Source organism: Bactrocera oleae, chromosome 6, assembly GCF_042242935.1.
Source record: "Bactrocera oleae isolate idBacOlea1 chromosome 6, idBacOlea1, whole genome shotgun sequence".
NCBI classification, from domain to species: domain Eukaryota; kingdom Metazoa; phylum Arthropoda; class Insecta; order Diptera; family Tephritidae; genus Bactrocera; species Bactrocera oleae.
Window position 1 is genome coordinate 30,998,326 of NC_091540.1, and position 13,474 is coordinate 31,011,799.

The following is a 13,474-nucleotide window of genomic DNA, read 5'->3' on the forward strand; positions in this document are numbered from 1 at the left end:
CGCAAATATTCTTATACATATATATGTAAGTATATGTAAGTTAACACAGCAGTTCACACGGTCAGCCAATTCTCACCATCGGTCAGTAACTTGAACCGAAACCAACCAATTGCTGACGCTGCATCAGCGATATTAAGTTGACGACTTCGCACGCGCGTCCGATCAACTGCTGACGCGGTAACTTTAGGCAACGTGACCCGGCACGGACTTAGGTTTAATTTAGAGTTAAGAAATGAATTATATTTAGCCTTAAAATAACATCAAAATAACAAAGACCACGGACGCGAGTCCGCTATTTTTAAAAAACCATTAAATAAATAAAAAACTTAACTGGCGCCCGAGCAGGGACCAGCTGAAGTTTGCGTCTAAGTGCGGTGTTAGAATCGTGTTGTGATAATATCCAAATCGCCCGTGGAAGGACGGCCGAAGGAAATTCAACATAAAAATCACCCGTGGAAGGACGGCTGAAGAAGATTCAACATTAAAATCGCCCGTGGAAGGACGGCCGAGAAATAAAGACACCAAGGCACCCGGACCAAACGAGCTGGTTCGTCAACCACGTGTTAGGATCCAGTAGGAAGAAAACGCACCCTCTATACGTGCGCAACGAGGGAACCTTAGTAGTAAAGGACAAACGGGAGGACACCCCATGCGCCAGGAGGCTAGTAATAAGAAAGCACCTAATATTAAGAAATTTTCTAAGCATTTAAATAAGACAAAGTAAGAAAGAAACTGAAAAAGAAAAAAGATTGAGAATTTAAAAAGTATTCTGTTGAAATTTTCAAAGCATTTAAAAAAAAAAAAAAAAAAGTAAGAAGGAAACTTAAACGGAAAAAAATATTTTAAGAATTTAAAATGTATGTTTTGCGAATTACTATTAATTAAATTAAAATTTAAAACTTGTATATTTACTAACCCTAAATAACACATATAAATAATAATAGGCTCGTACAGCCAATAAAAAAAAAAAAATAGAAGCTGCGATTCACCACCTTCGGGGGGACCCTCCAGCTTATAAAAATAAAATTCTCTGCGATTCACCACCCAAGGGACCCTCCAGAGAATTATAAATTACAAATCAAAATAAAAAAAGGTTCGTACAGCCAATAACTTACAAGAATAGGAGGACACCTAACCAATATAAAATAAAATCATTGCAAATATTTAACAAAATATGGCAACCAATCCCATAAGACCCATAAGACCTGGTGTTCTGAACGCACCTACTGCAGGCAATACCCAACCATCCCATCCTATTCCTAATCCTAACGAAATGAATCTAGAACAATTGACAAACATTATAAGTAACGTAGTCACAAATATTTTAAGACAAGAGGGACGGAACCTAGTTCAGGCCGCCCTTAATCCGAATGCAAACTTTTCAAATACAACGGACGTTACCATAGACCCCACATTAACAAACAATATTAGCGAACTAGACAAAATCCCCGATGTGGTAAGATGCCTTCGCGAATTTTCCGGGAATCCAGGTGAATTCAATTCGTGGAAGAAGAGCGTAGACCGAGTACTAGAAATATACGCACCTCAAAGACGATCGCCAAAATACTATGGTATTCTTAACGTTATAAGAAACAAAATCGTGGGCAACGCAGACATTGCTCTTGAATCATATAACACACCTTTGGAGTGGAAGGCTATTTCAAAATGTCTTACTCTCCATTACGCGGATAACTTCATGCCGCAGCAACGGCCACAGCATACTTTTAATCATCGGAATTCTCCAAATTCTCGTCCAACATACCAACCTCCTGCTAGGCCACAGCACCCACGACCTTTCGGACTCCCACGTCCAGAGCCAATGGATGTAGACCGCTCTCTACATTCAAAAGTGGTTAACTGCATGAATAGAAATGCACCCAATAACCAAGCATGGAAACGACCATCAAATTTATCTCAACAAGTGCCTTTCAAACAACAGAGGAACTTTCATATAGAAACCGGTACGGAAGGTCCTTACTTCCAACAAGCTACATACGACCAACAATATCCATACGATCAACAATACCAACATGACGAACAGAATTTGAATTCAACCGAACAAGAATACGACACAATGCTAGACAGTGAACAGATTGAACAACTAGTCCAAGAACAATCCGAACATAACCAACCCGACTACATAGATGTTAATTTTTTAGGATGAAAAGTTCTTCGTTACCATATATAGAATTTAGAACGAAGAACGGAAAATTTTTAAAAATACTTATAGATACAGGATCAAGCAAAAATTACATACAACCAGAGCTTGTAGCTAAACCCATTCCGAATGAAGAACCTTTTTTTGCAAATTCCATAGCAGGAAAAATCCAAATTACCCATCATACCATACTTAATCTAGCCCACATAGATAATTCGAATTTGAAATTTTTCATTCTACCAGGACTGAAATCTTTTGACGGTATTATCGGAAACGATAGCCTCAAATACCTCAATGCTACTATAAACATTCGTGATGACATAATTAGGTTTGGCAATGATAAAGAAATAAAAATCAAGCAGAAACTTTCTCCTACAGTAAATAATATTGACGTTAGAACAGAACATATGACACCTTCTCAGAAATTTCATATTCATAAACTTACAAATAAATATTCTCAGTTATTTTCCAATCCAAATGAAAGACTGACTTACACTACCACCGTAGTAGGCGAAATCAGAACTTCTTCAAATACACCCGTTTACACTAGATATTACCCATATCCTATTGGCATGAGAGAGTTTGTCACTAAGGAAATCCAAACCTTACTCAAAGATGGGATAATAAGACCATCACGTTCTCCATACAACTCACCCGTGTGGGTTGTCCCAAAAAAACTAGACGCTTCTGGCGAAAAAAAATTTAGACTTGTAATTGATTATAGGAAATTAAATAATGTCACTATTTCCGACAAATACCCCATACCCGAAATAAATGAAATCACTGCGCAATTAGGGAATAATAAATACTTTTCCGTATTGGATCTAAAAAGCGGATTCCACCAAATTCCTTTAAAAGAATCCGACATTGAGAAAACAGCATTTTCTGTCAATAATGGCAAATATGAGTTTACACGACGCGCCTTCAATATTTCAAAGAGCCTTAGATGATATTCTAAGAAACTATATGACGATGACATAATAGTTTTCGGTGAAAACGAAGAAAGCCATCTCCAAAATATTGAACAAATATTTCACACTCTCAAAGAAGCAAATATGAAAGTGCAACTTGACAAATGCGAATTCTTCCGAAATGAAGTCGAATTTCTAGGCTTCATCATTTCACCAAATGGTGTAAAAACTAACCCTTCAAAAGTTGAAGCTATACAAAAATTCCCATGTCCAAAAACTTTGAAAGACTTAAGATCTTTCCTTGGCCTTTCCGGCTATTATCGCCGCTTCATAAGGAACTATGCTAAGTTAGCAAAACCCCTTACTTCGCTCTTAAGAGGGGAGGATGGACGCATTTCAAAAAATGCATCCAGTAAAAAGCAGTCAATACTCAATAACGCAGCACTAGAAGCCTTAAACAAAATAAAATCCTCACTTGTTTCAAAAGAAGTAATACTGGCATATCCTGACTTTAATAAAGACTTCCACCTTACCACCGATGCATCTAATTATGCTCTCGGAGCAGTTTTAGAACAGTCAGGCAAACCCATAGCATTCATATCTCGTTCACTAAGTAAAGCCGAAGAAAATTACGCAGCAAATGAAAAATAAATGCTGGCGATAATATGGGCACTTAATAGTTTCAGAAGTTATTTGTATGGTTCACCCAAAGTAATAATTTTCACAGATCACCAACCCTTAACCTATGCATTGAGTAATAAAAACTATAACGGAAAGATGAAAAGATGGAAATGCATCCTTGAAGAGTACAACTATGAAATAAAGTACAAAGCAGGAAAGACAAACGTGGTAGCCGACGCGCTATCGAGATCTACACAGACTGACGTTAATACTCTAACGACTACTGACCATAGCGACGAAAGTTCTGCCCATCGGCCTTCAAAAACCAGCTATTCATATTACTTGGTGTCGAAGACAACTATACATTCGAAATACCATTTCCCAGTTTTCACAGACACACAGCTACCAAACGAGACTATTCAACACAGGACATTACAGACATATTCAAACGACACCTTGACCCAGCATTAGTCAATGAACTATACACCACAGAAAGCTTAATGGGGAAAATTCAAGAAATATACCCACTTCACTTTGCAAATATAAAAATTCGATTTACACAATCTCTACTACAGGATATCGTGTCACACACAGAACAGGAAGAAATAATTATTAGGGAACATCAAAGAGCACATAGAAATAGTCGTGAAAATAAAACACAAATATTACGGAAATTTTACTTTCCAAGTATGCATTCTAAAATTGAAAAAGTAGTTAGACAATGTTCCACAAAGGTCAAAATTATACAGTCTAAAGCAATAGAACATATTAAAAACCCAATACGAGAATTAATGATCGCATTCGGTATACCAAAACAAGTTATAGTAGATAATGAAAAATCTCTTAATTCTGCCACAATATCAAAGTTACTCAAAGACCAAATGTCTATAAATGTTTATACCACACCACCCTACAGTAGCACCAGCAACAGACAAGTTGAAAGATTCCATAACACCCTTTCCGAAATTATGAGATGCTTAAAAGCTAACAATATAGGAATCACATTCGAAGAACTATTATTCAAATCGGTGCAAGAATACATAGCATCAATACACTCAACAACCAAAAATAAACCTTTAGCCACATTCTTTGGAAATAGAATTTTTACAGACCCCCAACACTTAGAAGAGCAAAGGAACGAAATTACTAGATTACTCAGGAAAAAACAGGAACAAGATCTTGCTTATCACAACAGTAAAAGAACAGAACCTAAAGATTACTCTCCAGGTGATATAATATACGCGAAAATAAATAAAAGAATTGGTTCAAAATTAACAAAAAAATTTAGAAAAGAAATAGTATCCGAAAACAATAGAACAACTGTGAAAACAATATCAGGACGTGTAATACATAAATCCCTAATAAAAACTTGAACTATCTTTTTTAGGAGAAATGGATTCATTAAAACTTATAATTATTTCCACTGCAATTACATCTTTACAAGCAGATGTAAAAATTTTGGATTACAGTAAGGCTCAACTTGTTACAATAGACAACGGAAATGCAAAAATACAAGACGGTACCCTAAGACTGATACACCTCATTGACCTAGACCGTTACGAACATTTCTTAAGACAAACTTATGACGAAATAACGACACAAGTCCCTAAAGATCATTTCCTTTATCCTATCCTCCAACACGAAACCACCCAAACATTCGAAATCCTTAACACCCTTAAATCCATAGAAAACAGCAAAAGAAGAAGATCAATTGACATACTAGGAACGGCATGGAAATATATAGCCGGATCTCCTGATCACAATGATCTTAGTATCATAAATGATAATTTGAATAATCTAAACCAAAATAATAATAATCAAATAATTATTAACAATTTATTCGAAAAACGCATAAATAATATAACAAATATTGTCAATAAAATGCAAAATACTATAAAAACAGACGAAGACATTATAACAGAAATAATGATAAATCTACAGAATAGAATCAGATTGATAAAAGAGGAATTAATTAATATAAAATATGCCATTCAATGGGCAAAGAAGAATATAGTAAACTCAATAATTTTAAGCAATGACGAAATTAAACTTTCCATAAAGAAGTTAAAAGAAGTAAAAATGCCTTTTAAAAATGCCGAAGAAGCATTAAAATTTTTAAAAATAAATGTATTAAGCAAAGAAATGACTATCTTGTACATGATAAAAATTCCATTAACATTATACGAAACATTTAAAAGAATAATTATAAGACCGGTTAAAAAAGAAAAAAATGTTATAATTAAAACCGATTATAAATAAATTCTAAAAGGAAGAAATAAAATATACGGAATTAAAAGTGATTGTGAAAATATTAATGAACTAGCAATTTGTAAAGAAACAAATTTAATAGATTTAAGTAATGATGAATGTTTAAGTAGAATAGTAAATAGTCTAAATTCAACATGTATATTTACAAACGTGAATCACGTGCCAACAGTTGAAGAAATCAAAACAGGAATAATACTACTAAATCAATTCAATGGAAAGATAGAAGCAAATGGGACAACTCAAGAAGTAAATGGAACCCATGTGGTAATATTCTACAACATAACAATCAAAATTAACAATTAAATATTTGCCAATATTGAAGTAAAATCAATTGAAGCAATTCCCGCAATTTTGCAACCAGCCCCACGGGAAAAAGAACGAATCGAATTACTATCATTGGGAGCTCTAAAAGAGTTACACCTAACTAACATCAAACGAATAAATTTCCTCAAGAAAGCTACTCTATCTATTGGCAGTCTAACATCGGTAGCTTTAATTACAACCATTATACTACTAACCTTGGTACGAAGAAAAAATATCAAAATAAACTATATCGAAAAAGAGACAAAAAGGCCAAATATTAGTCAAGGAGTTTTCCCGCCGGTAGCAAATAACAATTTTCCAAATCATATAAAATTTATATGGAGTTAACACGCCAATTCTCACCATCGGTCAGTAACTTGAACCGAAACCAACCAATTGCTGACGCTGCATCAGCGATATTAAGTTGACGACTTCACACGCGCGTCCGATCAACTGCTGACGCGGTAACTTTAGGCAACGTGACCCGGCACGGACTTAGGTTTAATTTAGAGTTAAGAAATGAATTATATTTAGTCTTAAAATAACATCAAAATAATAAAGACCACGGACGCGAGTCCGCTATTTTTAAAAAACCATTAAATAAATAAAAAACTTAACTTGTATAATTATGTGTGCATGTAAACAAATATGAAAGTACCCATTATAATTGTTAATTTGTCTATATGCAACGTATGTATGTAAATATGTACACTCATTGTTTCATTGGAAATCAGAACCATACACACTTTTGCAAACATATATCGCATATGGAAAGTGCAAAATCAACCCCGGTTAAGTGCCAAAACCAAAGATGCAGATTTTTTGTGCTTTGTGGTACATAAGCGATTGTGGTACTTAAGGAGTGGTACCAAAAAAATAATGTCTATGTATTTAATAAAAAAATATAACCGTTTTCCTTAAAAATAAAAAAAAAATACCTGAGATGCAGCAAGACACAGGCGGAGAAGAGGGATTGGAGGATTGATACTTAACCGGGGTTTACTGTATACATAAATCACAGGAATATTGAATATTTTCTTTAAAAAGTTTCTTGAATTGTAAATCGACAAAAATACTATGTTGTCACTTTTATTCTAAAATATTTTAATACTCATATTTGCGGGGTTGTCACTTTTCCCTTTTAGAGGGAATATCAGAAATTTGTTCAATTTATGATTTTTAGCTTTTGCCATCGTCGTGAAAAGACGCTTGTAGGCAAAAGCATGCTCGGAGGGATGTAAGGGTATCTGTTTTTATGAATGAAGCGAGGTTGCTTGTCGAAAGTACGCCTGCGTTCATGAATGAAAATGTTGTTGTTGTGTGATTTACTATATATTTTGGCTTCGGCTATTTGGCTGACATATTGACTTGTGACGATTGTTGTTTTTGTAGAACAATGTTTGTATATATACATATACATATATATATAATATGTTGACATATAAATCAATGTGCGCACATATAGCAGAGAATGTTAATATATGAATATTTATATATTTATTAACATTCTCTGCATATAGTGTATTGATAAGTGATAAAATTATGATTTGAATTTCTGAATGCGTACATTCAAATGCGCATGTCCAGATAAATGTACATATGACTATATAATATTAATATGATAAAGGATATACAATTATATAGCAATGCATATTATGTAAAAACTATATAATATTATTAAATGCCCAAATTGACTATAAATATTATTTCGAAATTCCATAATTTAATAGATCTTATCAGTTTTGCATGCATTCATAAAAATTCCCAAAATGATATTCATATCAATAAATATGATTGCATATAAACGTATAAAAATATATGCCAAAAGGCTAACATGCAGCTGTAATATCAGAGAACGTAAATGAATAGAGAAGGAGTAAATGTTAGCAGTACTAAAATGTTAATTACGATGGAGGAACATCGAAAACGCGCAAGATCGAAAACAAAATGTCACCACAATTATCAATTTACGCAACGAACTACACCACTCTATAAGCAAAATGTATGTATATACAATACATATGCACAGATGTTCTTTGATATGCGCATAAACAAAAATTGAAATAATAAAAACGAAAGTAATTGACTTCCGACAAGAAAATATAAATAATTAGGGAAATAATATTAAAATAGAATTAAAATATCATTTAATAAAAAAGGGTTATAAAAATAAAAAAGGGCTATATAAAATATGATAGGATTTGAACTTAGGCAAAACATTTCACGTTGCAATAAACAAGTATTCTATACAAGCAGCACCATAGACAATATTTAAACTCTTATATCTAATCTGTGAACTCAAACAGCTATTGTTGTTTACTTGCTTCAATGTTCATATGTCTATATGTGAATATTCTTGAAATTGCCTTCCTTCATTCGCATGTCCAAATATATTTGCATATATGTACACATATGTACATATGTATGTACCTCAATATGTTTTTCGCAAAAAATCAAACATTCGCGCAAGTGACAAAAAAACGTAGACGCACCATCATCGACCAATAATATTCAAGCGAACTCGCGGCTTATTTTCTAAGTATTTCATATTACAACGACAACAAATTCATTCATAAGGAACGTGCGTCTGCTTCAAAGCAAAGTACGTTCGTTCATAACTCTGCGCCGCGCTATTTTTTCTGTGCGCCTGGTAAGCCACATTTGGTTTTCATATAGAATTCCTACCACAAATGCGCGAAAATAAAAATGAATGAAATTGAATTTGAATGTCTTCAGTAAAATTGAAGAATCAGGAAAATTTCAATTTTACAATTTGTATCACTGAAAATCTTACCATCCCCCTCGCGTTTGTATGTTGCCAACAAGCTGCTTCCTCACAACATTTGCTAAAAATCAGCAATTGAAGAATTTGTCTGATGTTCACTTCAAAAAGGAGAATTGGCAACATGACCTATTAGCGAGTTAAAATAATATTTTAATTTTTTTCATATTATGTACTATATATGGCATTAAATTATAAAATTTATATAAAATTGTCATTAATATGAAATCATTAACTACTTCTATATATTCTAAGCACACTGCATATAGTACTTTTATATGTTTACTTATTATCATTATTTCATAGTTTGTCGATTTAGCCCATTTTATCTAAATACGACGCTATGAAAATGCAGCCCAATCGGTAATCGCAATATTTCAAAAGAGCATAAGTCAACTTTCAATAGCAAACCACTGCAAAAAGGGCAAACGAGACAACATAGCCGATCGACATTGTCGCAAAATTGTCGGTACAAACAAATTTTGTCAACTCCGCGACGATTCACACAATTTGGTGTCAATATGTATGCGAGCTCATATATGTATGTATATACATATGTATGTTTGTGGACAAAGTCGTAATTTGGTTTTTTTCAACAACACAATGTCTGCGCGAACTCGCCGTTATTTCGTTGGCTTGCCACCATACACAGAGGCGTTCTAAACCAATTTGCATTGAAAAATACTGATGCATTTATGAATTATTTTCGTAATATAATATATTATATATATATATATAAATACACATATATTCATACCTTTAATCGTTTTTAAACTAAATTCGATAAATAAAATATATATCTGAAATAATTATGTGGCAGTGCGCCCCAATCCCTCCTTGCCTGCGATCGTTCAACTCGCAAAAAGCAAAAAGTGTGGACAAAAGTCATTGCTTGTGCGTGGCAAGAAGAAGCAAGCATCAGCGTACGTGTACTTATGAATGGATGTGTGATTATCACATTTGTGTAAATACGCATAAATAAGGGAATATGCAATAAACCCAAACATATGAACATATTTTCCTGAAATATTTTAATTATCTCACGAAGTTAAATATGCTATTAAAGTAATTGAATTATGATATGCTTAGATTAATTAATAAAATAAAAAATTAAATAAAATTTTAGTTTCATGAGTTTTAGGATTCGAACGTATAGGTTCGTATTCGGATTGTGCTTAACCCCTTCCCGCTTACGACCTCAGCCACCACAAAAGAGGAAACGCGGCCGCTTAACCACCGTTTTATTGTTATCCTTTGTTTAATAAGCAATTGCTCACATAACGCACATACATAAGTTGGTAAAATAGCCTATTAAATGTTTATTTTATTATGAATTCTGGGGTTTTTACCGGTAATACAGATTTTTAAGAAGGCTTTTCATAATTATAAATTTGTCATTTCATAGAAATTGAAAACATAAATCTAAATAGGTATGCGCAACGATTTTTCATTTAGGAATATTCGTTGTGTCTATTTATAGCATTTCGCACATTGCGTGGTGTATTTTTATTTTTCGAAGTTATATTTTTCGATGTTCCCTCATCTGGAACTACAAATTAGTACTCAAAAAGATTTCATTTAACATTTGCTCCTTCTCTATTCATTTACGTTCTCTGGTAATATCAAAGCAAGTCTCTGAGCATAATTTTCATTGAATGCTCAGCTCTGTTTATGCGCCACTGTTAATATTTCTCCTTCCGAGCCAGATGTGGTGAAGTCCACTATTAAAATCTTGTTAGGTTTTGACAATTCACGCGGGTCCGCAATTGAACCTTCTCTATAATATACGTTCTCTGGAAAAACCACGAGTTCATGAGCTACTGAACAGATGACAAGCAAAACAAGGAACTACCACTAAGAATCCCGCAAAAATAAATTGCGAAATCAGTGGGTAATTTGTGATATCAGATTTTTTGTTGACTTTTATATACTTATTTTGGTTAGAATTCCCAGCAAATGTTATGTAAACTTTGACTTCCGAATAAATTATCAAAAGATATTTGTTAATTGAGTATATAAAAAAGAAATAAGGATCATGTTTAGGTTATTTAAAACTTGTGTGTTTTGAAATATTAAAATATTTTGTTAAATTTAGTTTTAAACATTAATTTTGAAAATCTTTTGTGATTAAAATATACATGTACTTATATTTAGAAGTCATATAGGATATCTGTTAAATAGAAACCGAAAAATACCCAAGAAATACATTTAAAAATCTCAAAACTTATTTCTTTCCTTAATAGCACCACTGTCAAATGTTATAAAAAATGTGGACTTTCACAGCGCTCTCTCAAATCAAAGAGTTTCGGACCATTTTATCCTTGATAGCACGAATCCTTATTGCAACGTGAAGAATTTTGCCAAAGTTCAAATCCTATCAGATATATTTATATACTCTTTTTTTTATTTTTATAACCCTTTTTTGTTAAATGATATTTCAATTATATCTTCATATTATTTCCCTCATTATTGACATTTTCTTTTCATAAGTCAATTATTTCCCTTTTTATTACTTTAATTTTTGTTCATGTGCATACCAAAGAACATCTGTGCATATGTACTTATGTGTATACATTTTGCTTATAGAGTGGTGTAGTTCGTTGCGTAAATTGATAGGATGGTGAAATTTTATTTTCGAACTTGTGCGTTTTCGATGTTCCCTCATCTTAATTAACATTTTAGTACAGCTAGCATTTGCTCCTTTCCATTGTTGCTTGATTTGCATAGTGGAAAGTGAAAGAATCAGATGGAATTTAAAATGGTGTTGTATGGGAAATAGGCGTAGTTGAAATTTGATTTTGCCCATTTTCGCACTGTAACATAGAAATATGAGAAGAATGTTTTTACTAAAAAGTGGGCGGTCCCACGCCCACTGTCTAATTTTGAAAGGGGGTCCTATGAAGTCATCTCATACCATCCCAGAGATAAAATTTAATGACTCTGGCGTGTTTAGTCTTTGATTTATCGCGCTTTTAGTAGCTTTTAACAGTACCGTTATATGGGGAGTGGTCGGGGTTGTCACCCAATTTCACCCATTTTAACACTGTTGATAGAGGTGCTAAAAAAATTACTGTGAATTTCAAACTCGTCTGAAAAATACATTATCTGGATATCTGCAAAGTAATTCTGACCCGACCAATAACTTCTTCAGCTTTGGAACAAAAGTTACACGATTTCAAATCTAGAGGAAAGGGTTCATGTGTAACCGGTTTTTGTAGGCAAGTGAACGGCAAGGAAAGACGAAGGGACCATGATGCTTGCGCTCGGGTGGCATGCTTTGCATTCTTTTCCGTAACAACTCGCTGCTACGCAATTCGGCATTCCTTTAAATTTTGAAATTCCTTTCATGTTTGCACAGGGCTCGGTTTAAAAGGAATATTTACATTATATTCGGAAATTTAAATGCTATTACCCCTTTTTTGCATAACATACATATATGAATGCACATATCCATAATATTATATATAACGATAATGATTGTCCCTCATGCGTCCCCGCTTTTTCTGCTTTTTTAAACTCTCGCAACTTGTTGCTACAGAGTATAATAGTTTTGTTCACCTAACGGTTGTTTGTATCACCTGAAACTAATCGAGTTATACTATGTTCGCACCGAATTGAAATCCTCTTGAAAACTTGTGGATTGTGGAACCAAAGTCGTTCTGACCGACATTGTGTGTTTTCGATGAGTTTTCATTGACAGTTCACACATCTATTTGTTTACATTTGTTATGTGCCCTACAAGAACAGTACCGGTGATCTGATGGGTAATATGACAGTCATAGCTGAAAAAATTTTGTCAGCACGCAGAACAAAGTTTCTATCATTTTCTTAAGAGCCTTGTGCAAAAACTGATGTAAACAAACGTATGTGTGTGAGCATCTCTCTTCAACACATGGGTATTCGGAATTGATTCACTATATATCTATTCTGCTCACTCTCATGTCTTTTTCTGAGTCATTGCCCATAAATCGGTCATAGCAGAAAATTGTCAGTTATGACTGAAACGCTATCAGAAGTGAAAAATTCTTTTGCGCAGTAGATAATATAATTTTTATTTCTTTAATAAATTTCAAACTTTTAATCAAAATTAGTTATAATAATATACTTAAATAAAAAAAGGAATGCAACAAGAAATATAATAAAATATGAAAATATAAAAATAAATTTTCACTTGATGCCATCTCCTCCTCTCAATAGCTCTGCGTACGTCTTTCTCCAATCAGTGGATAGTTCTGAATTTAAAAATGCAAATGTAAATTAACAGTACTGACATATCAAATGTGAGTGTATTGGTGAATCCATCCCATCAGCAGTTTCTTGTAGGGTACGTTTAGGCCAATTATGGAATGTAAACAAATTGTCAACTAACATTTAGGGCTGGCAAAATATGTCTTCTAATAATATCGACTAAACTAAAGCAGGCACTGATTA